Raw genomic sequence first — 14,437 nt, 5'->3', positions numbered from 1 at the left:
TAAACAAATACTTAACTAATTATGAGAATACTAATATTAGTAATTAAGTGTAAAATACATCAAGATAATTACGAAAAAGTTTACGCCTTAAGATTTTAAAAAAAATAATAGAGGCTGATAGTTAATAATCTAAGGGTTCATAACGGGGAAAAAAAATTGCATGCATTAAAATTTTTTTTCAACAACAATAGCACTAGTCATTACGAAACGTTAGAGCATGGCTTTCATATCATATAACGTTAAATAAACTCTAAGCGTTACAAATCAAAAAGCTTTTTGAATTCCCATATAATGGCTTTTGTTTGTGAAAAGTTAGATATTTACATAATTCTTTATAAAGCAAGACTAAAATTTGTAAACAATAAAAATAATAAGTCGTTAGTTACTGGTAATTTATATACGAACAGTATTTACTTTTAGATTCTTAAATTTAATTGATAATTTGAAATATAAACATATGCAATAAACTCACAAAAGATAAGAACACTAATTCTGAATTAAATTCTGTTTTTGAAAAAGTATAAATACTTCAAACTTTTCATAACCGTTTACATTTCAAGCGCTACCGCGATTTTCAACATTTTGATTTTATTGGTGGTTACAGTTAAGTTTACGAAAACATGAAAAATAATTGCAGCTGATATTGATGCCAAATCAAAAATTATAATATTTATTTTTACTGCAGTGATTCAAAGATATGTGTTTACTGCATAATTAACAATCAGCTCAAATACATTGTGCCAATCAGTTTTGCCTAGCAATGGCTTGAAATACTGGCAATGAATATGGATGGTGTTTTCAATAGAAGTGTAAACAATAACAATCTCGAGCTGTACGCCTGCTCTAGTTCCAGTTAAAAAAGTTTGCAGCTGCTTACTACAGGTTATTCTGCGAGGCGATATTTTCAAACGGATAATTTTGGTTTCAATAAAAGAAATAAATTAGATAATTTCTGAACTCAAATCTGCCGTATTTCATAAGATATTAATGTTATTATGTAATTCTGGTGAGTTTTAGTTATTTAGTTTGCTTTAGTTATTTAGAGATATATTGTTAAAAAAGGTGACATGGTTGCTAGATTTTGAATAACTCGCTTTTTTGGCAGTCTGGATTTGGCCTCTTTCCATTTGTTTATTACTGTTTGTTCGTGTTGCAAGCTGTGCACCATCTTGCGTTAGAGTTAATATATTGTTTAAGGAGCAAGATGAAGTTTAGTAATAAGTATTCAAATACCACGTTTGTAAGAATCTCAACACAATGATCACGTTGTGAGCCAAATGGCTTTAAAGTACACATGAAACAGTAACCCGGAAGTATGAGCGGCATACAGCCTGCAGCGCTCCCTAGTGTCGAAAATACCATCCTTAGACATTCTCACTCCAAACGCACATGTAAGCGATTAAAAACTGCAGGATATGCGTAATGAGCCTAACACAGGTTAAATAATTTTGAGCCAATATTTCAATATTATAAAACAAATAATGTAATGTTATAATGATGCTGTATCATTATTAATCATTGAAGTTGTTGTTGTAGTAGTTCATTTACGTCGCACTAGAGCTGCACAATGAGCTACTGACGACGGTCTGGGAAACATCCTTGAGGATGATCCAAAAGACATGCCATCACAATTTTGATCCTCTGCAGAGGGGATGGCACCCCCGATTCGGTAGCCCAACGACCAGCACGCGAAGTCGAGCACTTTACGGTAGCACAGTTTAACGAGTACCAATACCGCACACCCTCGGTCCCTACGCAGACTGATCCAAGTGGTCACCCACCCGCACACTGACCGCAGCCAGCGATGCTTGACTTCGGTGATCTACTGGGAACCGTGTCTTAACGATCAGTCCACTGTGGGACTATTAATCATTGAAAGAGTATAATCAGTGGAGTGAATAAAACTCTCGCAGTGCAGGGGAACGCACGAGATTTGAAGGCGCACGATCCAGAAATAATACATTATATGATAGCGATATGCACAACCGCTCAACCCCAGCCTGAAAGCTCTTGCTGAGAGGTCAGTGGCAGCTCCTGTGCTGGAAGCTGACGTAATAATAATTTGGGAAAAAACTATTATAATTTGTTTCGAAAAATACAAAAAAAAATTAACATTCTTCTTATCTAAGTTTTGAACAGGATCACTCACTGCGTATTTCCATAGCTTTAAAAAATCCCAACGTTTTTAATACTACAAAATTATGATGCATGAAATTGGAATTTTAGTAATCACTTTTGTAGCTCTTTATTTGCGTATTTGTGTCCATTATTTTTTAAATAATCCAAGTGATCGTGCTTTGGAATTCTATTGCGAAAGCAACGACTTATAGAGTATTTCTCGTATTTTCAAGATTAATTTCATTTCATTGTGGTAAGTGTATACAATGTTCCAATATGATAAAGCGCATACCCCTATGTACGTCACTGAGTATAAGCTTGTTCTTTTACAAGCTTGCTAGTTTTTTAATCGATTTAGATAACAAATGCATTTGATGAGATTTATCAAAAGCTAAAAGGTATAGGGAACTCAAAAATTAAAAATACTCAGTGTTACTGTATTTAACAATAGCGTTTGCGCTTATTCTCAAGAGCGTGCCCCGTGACTAATAAGGCTACATTAATTATGGTCCCGCGACCAACTGCACCCCTCTCTGTAGTCACTCTGAAAAGACTTCTCGCACAGCTTCTTATAAATCATAATAACTAAAAAATAAATGTTTTCTAACCATTACATTATTGTATTTTTAAAAGGAAGTTATAAATTTTGAAATAAACAAAATTAATTGTCGATGTTGTTTACTTCCAGTTAAGAAGAATTAGATAACATCATTTTAGAGCATTAGCTATTCTAATCTTGATGTAGTCAAATTAGAGGATTTTATTTCCTACGTTATGACCGTTGTTGAACAGCCGATCCAATTTTGGGTTTGCGACTACTAGTGCTCAACTCCGTTGCCCTGTGATTTTGAACCCAATCCAGAAGACAATAGAACTTTTGAATCAAGTATTGGAAGAAACTTGCCTTCGTTGAGGACTTTTTGATTGAACTAACCAGTATTTGCTTTACGTAGAGAGGAAAACCTCCCACAATTAACTTGGCGGCAAAGGGACTCTAACCCATGATCCATCTACCACTCAGGATATTTTACGTCAGCACCGTGGTTGGAGCGAGCCGGATGCGGAATTCGAATCGATCAGACATCGCTAGGATACGAACCCGGTTCACCTCATTAGATCACTCTCTCCGGTAAGCCACCACGGCAAGGGACTCACCAATTTTAATTTCTCTACGCATTTTGTTAAAAAACAAAAAACTTACAAAATTGTGCACTCACAATAATAAAATTAAACTGAAACTATGCCCGATGCAAAAATAAAACGGAGAACATGGAAAACAAACCTAATAAGCGAGAAGGGTCATGAAAACACCAGGGTAGGTAGGAATTCACCCCCGAGAAATAAATAATAAACAAAATAATGTGAACAATTTTAAAAGTTATTCTTAAAAGCCTGGTCTTAAAAAAATTGTAAATCTTTACAGTTCTTGTTGTTTCTTTTTCAACTTATTAGTATCTACAGTATCTGAAATCATAAAGAGTGTTTAAGAAAAGTCTGAAGGCAATATAAAAATTTCCAAAAATTTAAGAAATTAGGTCAGATATGAATAATAAAATATAAAAAGTTCAAATATTATTATAGAAACATTATATCTTTCTTCATGTATAAAAGGTCCCGCAGTGGACTGATCGTTAAGACGCGGTTCTCATCAGATCACCGAAGTCAAGCATCACTGGCTGCGGTCAGTGTGCGGGTGGGTGACCCACTTGGATCAGTCTGCGTAGGGACTGAGGGTGTGCGGTATTGGTCCTCGTTAAACTGTGCTATCGTAAAGTGCTCGACTTCGCGCGCAGGTCGTCGGGCTACCGAAGCGGGGGTGCCATCCCCTCCGCAGAGGATCAAAATTGTGATGGCATGTCTTCGGATCATCCTCCGGGATGTTTCCCAGACCATCGCCAATAGCCCATTGTGCAGCTCTAGTGCGACGTAAATTAACAACAACAACAACAACAACAATCATATATAAAAGAAATGTCTGGATGCGAGTTCTCTAATAATTTGAGAACGGGGATATCAATTTAGATCGTGTTCTTTTTCTGCAGTTTGAAAATTTTTATGGAGTGGATTGTAAACAATCAGCTCTTTCCAGTGTTCTGGCACAGTGTCAAAAATACGAAATTACTTTGATGGAAAAAATTGAAACGCAAAATATTACTTGACGAAAAAATGTAAATATCGATTAGAAAATTTCGCTGTCATGGAAGCAGCATTTTTTACAAAATGTTTAAAAAATTAAAGAAAGTCAAAGGGGGAACCACTAGAAAAATTAAATATCCCTCAGGCTAGCTTAACTCAGTTTAAGTGCAGAAATAAATCGGGCTTGAAACAAATATGCAGGCTAGCATAATGTTAAATTGAAGAAATATTATATTTCACCGTCACTGGTAATGAGTCCCTGATATCTTACTTTTAGTTAAATACGGTAGTTAGTGAGTTCGCAACAAAATTAGTTAGTAGATGATGTTAAATATAAATATGTTTATTCTTATTCGTCCAAACGGCATTTCAATTTCAAGGCTTTTAAATGTATTAAATTCTATTAATAAAACATTTTAATACTATAGTTGCAGCAATAAATAATAATAATTAATTGTTCACATTTTTTTCTGATCCCGGATTTTAAATTTTCTAACTTTATATAATTATCTTTTAAATAAAAATATCATAAACTTTATAAAAAAATTATTATTGTAGTATGAAGAAAAGTTCGTCAACAATTGATTTATTACACATAGGTGCATCGAATATGAGATTATCATGACTACGAATATATACAAAGCTATAACTATTAAATACAGTATTATTGTGAATATTGCTACATTTTATTAGCGAAAAATAAAAACTATATATTCAAACGAAACTTTTATTTGATAGTTTACGGTTTGAAAGTTTTCCTATTTAAATTTGTTGTGTATTAAAAATTTATGGCCATTAAAACTACCAACTTTAAAGCCCCTCTCTGAATATCTTTCTGTATGCTCCACTGGCTGCAAATTTTTCTTTGTTGAAAAATAGTAACAACCGCCGCTGTTTTTGGTGTTCAACTTAACGTTATATTTTGCTTTGTTGCGCAAAAACTATGAGACTTAAAAACTTGAATTTTGTATGGTGCGTTGAAAAGTATACAGGAATTAGGATGGATTAAAAACAATTAACATTCAATAATTTGTTCGAGAATTATCAACTGTTTAACTTGTTGGAAAAAACTACAATGGATGGTATTTTCTACACTAGGGAACGCTGCAAGCTCGGGACTGCCTAAATTTCCGGGTTACTGTTTCAGTTGTATTTTAAGGCCATTTGGCATTATTATGTCTTGAGATTCTTGCAAACAATGTATTTGATTACTTATTACTTATGTTTACAATGCTAACAATACTTGTGTTTACAATACTAAAAGTGTTAACACTAACGTAAGATGGTGCACAGCTTGCATCACGAACAAACAGTAATAAACAAATGGAAAGAGGCCAAATCAAGACTGCCAAAAAAGCGAGTTATTCAAAATCTAGCAACCATGTCACCTTTTTTAATAATAAATAACAAAATAACTAAAACACATTTTCACTCCAAACTCCCCAGAATTACATAATAACATTAATATCTTATGAAAGACGGCAGATTTGAACTCAGAAATTGTCTAATTTATTTCTTTTATTGAAAACAAAATTATCCGTTTAAAAACATCGCTTATCAGAATAACATGTAGTAAGCAGCTACAAACTTTTTAACCGGAACTAGAGTAGGTCCCGAGCTCGAGATTGTTTACATTTCTATTGAAAACACCATCCATATGGGCGGCTTTTTACAGGCTGGATGATCCGAAGACATGCCATCACAATTTTGATCCTCTGCGGAGGGGATGGCACCACCGCTTCGGTAGCCCGACGACCTGCGCGCGAAGTCGAGCACTTTACGGTAGGACAGCTTAACGAGGACCAATACCGCACACCCTCGGTCCCTATGCAGACTGATCCAAGTGGTCACCCACCCGCACACTGACCACAGCCAGTGATGCTTGACTTCGGTGATCTGCTGGGAACCGTGTCTTAACGATCAGTCCACTGCGGGACCTGTAGTGTATCTACCACTACACATATAAAACACGTTTACTCGAATTTTTGCTGGGGTATCTTTTCATAGATGAATATTGACATTGTCGAATACTTCTCACCCCACATTGGCGACCTTCGAACGTGATATGAATATGCCTACCTTGACCGAAACGCGCACTATGATATGAACACACCTACTACGATGGATGTCCCACATTGAATAGTTAACCTGCTGCTTGCGACATTGTCCTCCTCAGGCTGTTGCTTCTCAATCTCGATCACACACAACGTATACACTCGACTGCTAACGGCAACACAGAAGCGACCACGACCGTGAACCTAATGTAGCCTTACGATCAGCACCCGAAAGTACAGTGATCCTAATACAGCTCTCCTGGCTTCTCAAAAAACAGCAATAAATCAACTAGTGGCATCGAATTCTATCACAGATAAAATTCCGGTGATAGAATACAATTCCCTAGTATATAAGACATGTTAACTCGATTTCATGTTGGGGTTCCTTTTCATAGATGAAGGTTGACATTGTCGATAGCTTCTCTCTCCACAGTTCGATTGTTTGTTTGAAAATTACTATGCTTGTCGGTCTACTGTCCGTTGAAATACAATTGCAGATGTGAAACTTAATGTGCTAATAAGGATAATTTTGTATTATAATTTTAAACTAAGTTTTTTTCCGAAAGTTATTGCACACTCAAGCGTTTTTTCGAGATTTTTTCCAGTTTCGTTCATTTTATATATAACCCGCGTTAAACAGTCGACCTAATTCAGAGTTTACGACTATCAATGTTCAACTCCATAGCCTTGTAATTCTGAGCTTAATCCAGAAGACAAGAAACTAATGGATCAAACTATCCTTCATGGAGGACTTTTTGATTAATTAACCCGCAATTGTGTTACATGGAGAGGAAAACCACGTAGACCTCCCACCGTTAGCCTGATGGCAAGGGGACTCCCATGATGCATTAAAATAATCTAAAATCAGTTTATTTTAAGGTAAGCTTGAAGGTAGTTTCGAACTAACTAAAAGTGTATTTTTCTGTCTCTAAACAAGCGTTTTATGATGGTTTTAATTCTCTCCTTGTATTTTCCAGCTTTAATTATATTAGTCAGGGTTTGAAAACTTTTTTGTTCCTTTTCTCTTTATTAATTTGTGGCCTAATGTGCGGAATTTTTCTTTAATAATGACTTTTAACAATTAATAACATGTATACTAAGGGCAGCCACTCCAAATTACACAGTATAATAGTTTTCCATTTGAATCCATGAATTATGTTCTAAAAGCTGCACGAGTTAAAAAATTCCTCTCGTTTCCTGCTTTTTGTTAGTTAAATAATTTATTTTTCAACTTTTTATATCTGTGGATAGTTTGAATTTTTTGCTCTGAATTAAATGAAATAAAAATGTCTGAATCTTAAGAAGTAATTTAGTACTTTGATATCCCACTATATATCCAACTTTTCATGTGATAAAAAATGTTACTTTTCAACAAAGGCATTTAATTTAAATATATAACCGATGGTAAACAGTTGACCCAACTCGGAGTTTACGACTTTCAATGTTCAACTCTGTAGCCTTGTATTTTTTAACTCAACCCAGAAGACAAGGAAACTCCTGGATAAAGCATTTGGACATACTAGCATTCGTGTTACACGAAGAAGGAAACCGCGAAAACTTTCCACAGTTTGCCCATCAGCAAGAAGATTCTAACCCATGATCACTGAAGATATTTTACGTCAGCACTGTGATCTGTGCTATCTAGGAGCTGAATTTGTATCAACCAGGCAGCCACCGCTGGGATTTGAACATGGGTCATGCCATTGGGAGGAATTGAAGCAAGCTAGCCTTCCTAGCTGTAAAATTTTCTAACTGTTGAAACCAACCTGAATTTGCTTTACATGGAGAGAAAAACCACGAAAACGTTCCATAGTTAGCCCATCAACAAGGGGAATCTAACCCATGATTACTGAGGATATTTTATGTCAGAAAAGTGGTTAGTGTGATTTGGGAGTAGAATTCGAACATGGGTCACGTCATTTGGCGCTCTGTCTCCTATAGCATCGCGACTCAGAATCGTTGTTTTGAAAAACAGAACGATTTTTAAATGATAATGAAATATAATACTGAATTAATAACACTGCAAAACCTTTTTATCAATTATAGTATTAAATTATGAATTCATTACAGTAATGTCAGCAAGTAAGGGAGGTAGCTTTTATAAAATGTGTAATTATGTAAAGTAAAAAATATTACTTAAAAAAAACTGTTAATATTTTTTCAAATCTGTACTTTGAATCAATAAGCATTTTTTAACAAATACATTCCAAATAAACAAAATGCAAACAATTACCAATTTATTATTCAATTTTTTTTCTTACAAATCAAATTTGTTACATTTTTTCAAAAAATAAATTGTTTTAATGTCAACACTTTGGGTAATTAAGTACTATTTATGAGAAAAAAAAATGTAACAGTCAAAACACTTTTTTATGGAAAAGGATAAAAAGCAAAACATTATAAAAAAAATTAATGCAATGCATTCATTCTGAAGCATTTTCGGCAAAAATTAGTAAATTAATGCAAAATGTAGTAAGTTTTAATTGTAAAATAAATTAAGTGAAAGACATTTCATTGCCACATTTAAACCTCTTTATGTTTCACAAATGGTCAAATATTTCTTCTGTACACACAGTTTCCTTAAATAATAACATAGGAAAACTGGTTTTGTAGTGGGGTGAAGAGAGCACATTGATATGAGACGTTTCACCTACATGACATTTACCTATATAAGAGTAAATCAGGTTAAGTTTAATCAAATGGAGGTAAAATTTTCTACTCAAATTACATGTATCAAATATGCTTGAAAACTAAAAGATCATATATTCTCAAATTTTACTAAACTCAAAATTACTATTTTTTTTTCATTTTCATATTATTTAGACCAAATTTTTCAATTTAAAATCAAAGTTCATATAAAAATTAAAATTTTTTAAAAATGACATAAATAGAAGTTGAACTGTATCTAATCTACAGGTTTAGAACCCGTAGGCACAATTTTACCTAAATTTCCTTGCTATGCACTTCTTCTCTAATAAAACAGATAAAACTGATTTTTTAGTGTTAAAAAAAATAATTTTTTTTAAAAAAAAGAAGCCTAAACTTGGAAGAAAAATTCGGAAGGTTAAAATAGTGTTTAACAAAAAATGAAACTTCGCAATAAAGTAAATGATAATAATTCATTATTTCTGTTTCATATCTTTAGAAATTAATTTTTTTATGATTATTATTCATTTTTCAACATTAGTTGTATAAGTATTTAGTAATATTTTTGATTATTTCCCTTCACTTTTTCCAGCAGCTGCACACTTCGAAAAATTTCTACTTTATTTTTGAAGGTTAAAGTTTCGCATGCAATTTGCATAAACAATTTGACAGTTTAATAAATACAGAAAAAAAATATTTAAAGGTTGTTGAATTTATTATTGAGAGGAGCGCAGGTACAGATTATTTAATCATAAAAGCTAGATGTGAAAAAATTTTATTAATTAACTAGGTAAAACTGTTTTTATCTTCTTATTTGCTTACTTCATAATTATTTTTTAAAAAATATAAAAATTTTAAAACTAAAAAATATTTTAATTTCTTTTACTTAAAAACGTTATTTTAACATAAAATGTTCATTGTTATTTATTTAAACTTGAGTGACGGTAAGAAACTCAAAGGGCAATAAATATTACTTTGAATTACACAAGTAAAAATTAAAAAAAGAAATAGTTTATATTATATTAAAACCAAATTATAAAAATAACTGTTTGACTGCATAAAGGCAAGTCGAACTGGTGCAAATGGTACTAGAAAAATAATAAATATGTGAAAGGTTATACAATTAATTACAATTTGCATTTTATTGCTCATTGAAGAGGTAAAAAGTGGTAACTAATAACAGTCAAAGTTCCCTATATGCGCAGATGTGTGCGGCCACCCAGAAGAATTTGAAAAGTTGTACACAAATTTTCAAAACCATATCACAATTTTTTTTAATAATAACTAAAGAGCAATGTTATTTGTGATTTTTAAAAATTCAAGATTTTGAAAAGGCAAATGATATATATCTTAACTTCAAAATATTTGCTTACAATATCTATTATATTTTCAGGTTTGCTTAATTTTCTTTGTTAAGAAAAATTTTACCCACCAATAAGGTTGCAAAAGTTATATTTTCACACAATAAAACATTAAAATGAATAAATAAATGTATTACTTATGAAGTAATTATCATATAAATATTATTCCAATGTTTGACATATTAAAAGTAAACATAAGGTATTAACTAAACATGAGTTCTTTTTATCTGATAACATGTATCTAAAAAATGAAAATACATGCATTGACAATAATAATATTCATCAAACTTTAAGTTTGTTGTTGACCCCTCAACTTTATTATTATTTGAAAAAAAAAGTCAATGCATGCGAAATTGTTTTCATGTATAACCATAATATAAATTAGTAGAAAATTGTAACTTGAAAATGAATGCTTTTTGCATATTTTCAATAATAATGAAATAAAATACCAAAGAAAAGCAAATTACAAACTTATTTTTTGTTTGTAAAAGTTCGTTGCACAGCTATTTGTTATCTGGGCAGCATAAAAAAATTAAATTAAAGAGGACATTGTTTGAAGTAAACATGATACTCCTTTACTCAGTAGAAAAAAATCTCCAGCATGAAAGTAAATAATCATAGCTTCTTCAGGATTTTTCATTTTCAAATACAGATATTTTTTAATAGTAAAGAGCAAATGGTGAAAAAAATTGTAAGCATGAAAAACTGAGAACAAGGTTAAAAAAAATAATTGATAGGGAAGAAAGGCACTAAATGTTTATTACTCTAGCCAGCTATAGTTTTATTTGTCTGCAAAGTATCCGTGATTGAGTGGTAATTAATTTTCATTGAAGAAACTTTGAATAAGCACAATTCAGAGCACTATAAATTACAATGCTGTTTATATTTTCCTTTAAAATCAAAAGATTTTTTTTAAATATTATCACCTGCAAGTTTATCATTTCATTATTAAGCTTAGTATAAGCATCTGTATTTTTTTCCTTCACCATATGAACAAAGCAAAAGTATGAATAAAATTCCAATTAAATTTAAACAACATTAAGTTTTTGTGAATTACTTTATTATATTAAATATTAACAAATTTTGCTCAATATGTCTTTGATTAGGCTTAATTTTTACAATAATAATCTCTGCCAGAGTGCGTTAAAGTCACAGACAAATTGGATTCTGCGAAGGTAGTGCAGCAGATAGGCTTGGTAAATTCTTCAAATAGGCATCTTTATAAGAGGCAGACATGGTTTGAAATGAGCACAATTTAGAAGTTGCACCCTCCCTTCATACACTTTAACTGACTTTTTTAACTATAAAACTATGATAAGTTTGCAATAAAAGAAATTTTCAGTTTGCAATAAAAGAAATATTTTTGAATTAAGCCTTTTGTTTCATATTATACTAAATACTTTAATAATTTGGTGCGAAATCTTTTTAGAGGCAATTACTATTAAATTTTGTTTAGTATTTCACACAAAGAACTAGTATCAGACAACATTTTGAAATATTAAGAAATCTTTATTTACATAAATATTTAATTTAATAAATCAAAAGTTTTAATTCAAAATGTATTTAAAAAAAATTATACTTTATTGTATATTATTTTCTCTGCCATTTTATTGTAAACTGTAAAAGCATCACTTTTGAACTACTACAGTGTTTATGTTGAGCTTCAAGACAATATGTAAGATGATAATTATACTTCAATTACGACAAAACGTTTGAATTTTTTTTTTTAGTTTATCAAAAACAATGTTTAACAAGAAATTATTTCCATGTGGGAGGTGAAGTACATACTTTCAAAAACTGCAACAACATAATAAATTAGTATAGCATTCTGGTAACAGCCCATTGTGGGCCAAGTGGGTCATGGAGGATAAGTCTTCACACTTTGGTGACCAATGGCATGATTGCCGCAATTTAATCAGTACTGTGCACATGCCGCCTTTACTTCCCAGATAAGCTTCACAATGACAGCTTAGTGCCTTAACCACTGGGTCATTGAGGCTCTAACATAATAAATTACTTAACATAAATGATGAACAGAAAACAGTGATTTCAATTATATTAAACATATTACAAATAACATAAATAATTAAAGGGGATGAAATAAATATCAAGCATACTATGCATAAAAACCTTATAAGCATAAAAATAAATAAATGCAAAATTAACACTACAAATAATGTGGAATGCAGATTAATGTACTAGGAACCAACTATATTTGCTTTAGGCTCACAATTTGCTAGCCTAAATATGTAATGAAAATTACAAACTTTTTATGGTTTGCAGCAAATTTTTATAAAATTAGTCAAAATGGTAATACTATATTAGACACATGCTGCAGTGGTCTACATACTATGTACAAGCTAGTTTGTACCACATCATGCTTATATATATATGGTACAAGTATTAATAAATAATCTAAACAAAGGAATGCCTAATTAACTAGTATGGAAATAAAAACTTAAAATTGGAACTACAAGCAGCAACTTATAAGCTTTTGAAAAAATATTCCACAACTTTATGATATTACATACATATCACAGAATTTATACAGGATGACTTTTTAACCAGCTGAATAAGCAACAGCTGTGAGTTTTCAAGTTTATTTTATCCAAATTATAACTTAAGTATGTGAATAAATATAAAACCGTCTACAAGAAATGATTTTAATTTATAAAAAACCATGAGAGCTGAAGTAAACATTCTGTAATTTTTTAAAATGTAAAAAATTTGATTAAACGCAATATATATATGCACGCAACAGATCAAAAAAGTAAAAATAGTTACGTTCAATATCTTTTAAAAGTTGTCCAATGGAACAAAACTCGATCTTTCACCCTACCACTCAGCGGGCAGGAACAACTTTGAAATCTTAAATATGAATTCCCATTATTTATTGCAGAATCAGAGCAAAAAGTAATCCTATTTGAGATGCAGGTTTATGCATTTTGTTTCACAAATGGAACTAAGAAAAATGCAATAGGGTATAAGCTGCTTAAAATGGCGAATCTAGAGATCCATCAGATTAAGAAGATAAAAATAAACAAGTTGAATTAATTTCTTATTAATTCTTTTATTTTAAAAAACACTGAAACATTTTTTTAGTTTTATTTATTATTATTTTTAATCTAATGGTCTCGAGCTACCACCATTTTTAACAGTTTGTACGCTTTTTAATTTTATCGGTTACAGCAGCATCTGTGAAACAAAATGTAATGCATAAACTTACCAACTCATATAGGGTTACATTTTTCTGGAGAATCTGAATCTGCAATAAAAAATAGGGGTTCTAATTTAATATTTTAAAGTTGACCCCCCGCCTTGCCCTGGGCTGTTGTGGTGAAAGAGCGAATAGACTTTCAGTTGAAGACTTTAAAAAAAAAATTGTTTGTGTCCAGTTTCGCTTTTTGATTTAATGTATATTTTTAAAGATATTTGACAGTTTTCAAACCTTTTTTACACTATATAAAATAATCAGGCACTGTACCATGTAAATATTATGATTATTTCAGTTTAATATGCAAAATATAAGATAAATAATATCATGTTTTCATTTTAAGACTTTTTTGCACAATAAAGATACAATATTTAAGATAATTTTAAACTATATCAGGCATTTTTAATATTATGAATACTAAAAATTTATAAACATATAAATAAAGAATACAGTTTCAGAAAACATGTAAAAAAATGAATAAATTTAAATATTTCATAACAGTAGTTAATACAGATAAAAAAATATTACACATTTACATATAAGTAGGGAAAATAAAATATTGGACATAACTAACTGAAATACATTTAATCTATGCAACACAGGAATTCTTTTTTTTTTTTTTAACAATAATATTTCTCTACAAGACAGAAAAAACTCAATTATTTTTCAATCCCAATATTGTGAAAATAAATTTGATGCGATAATTACATTACACGTAAATTATGCAGTAGAAGTCAAGTAACTGCTACTTTTTCTTTAATTAGTGAGACAACTTTTAAACAACTATAGAAACAAAAAAAAAACAACGTTTATTAACAAAAATAATTAAAAAAAAACAATTATATTTTTCATCATTATGAATAATAGGAGTGCATAAACTTTTTTAGAACGACACAAAAAATAAAAAA

The 14,437-nt window shown here is 31.0% G+C and overlaps 1 protein-coding gene across 3 annotated transcripts in view; it reads right to left on the bottom strand.

Moving 5' to 3' along the window:
- The window catches only part of LOC107436497 (cyclin-dependent kinase 1), a 35,710-nt gene extending 34,883 nt beyond the window's left edge, over positions 1 to 827 (bottom strand). Inside the window, exon 1 of one of the 3 annotated variants that reach the window (XM_087161374.1) lies at positions 473 to 827. The gene's annotated coding sequence lies outside the window, so the exon portion shown is untranslated. Of the gene's footprint in view, positions 1 to 414 lie in introns of all 3 variants that reach the window. The other 2 variants (XM_087161376.1, XM_087161375.1) reach the window with 2 other exon arrangements.
- Positions 828 to 14,437: the final 13,610 nt, after the last annotated feature.

This window comes from Parasteatoda tepidariorum, chromosome 4 (genome assembly GCF_982258835.1).
Source record: "Parasteatoda tepidariorum strain Cologne lab strain chromosome 4, Ptep-v5.0, whole genome shotgun sequence".
Taxonomy (NCBI): domain Eukaryota; kingdom Metazoa; phylum Arthropoda; class Arachnida; order Araneae; family Theridiidae; genus Parasteatoda; species Parasteatoda tepidariorum.
Note: the sequence above shows the minus strand (reverse complement) of the source record. Positions and strands in the feature narration are given on the sequence as shown.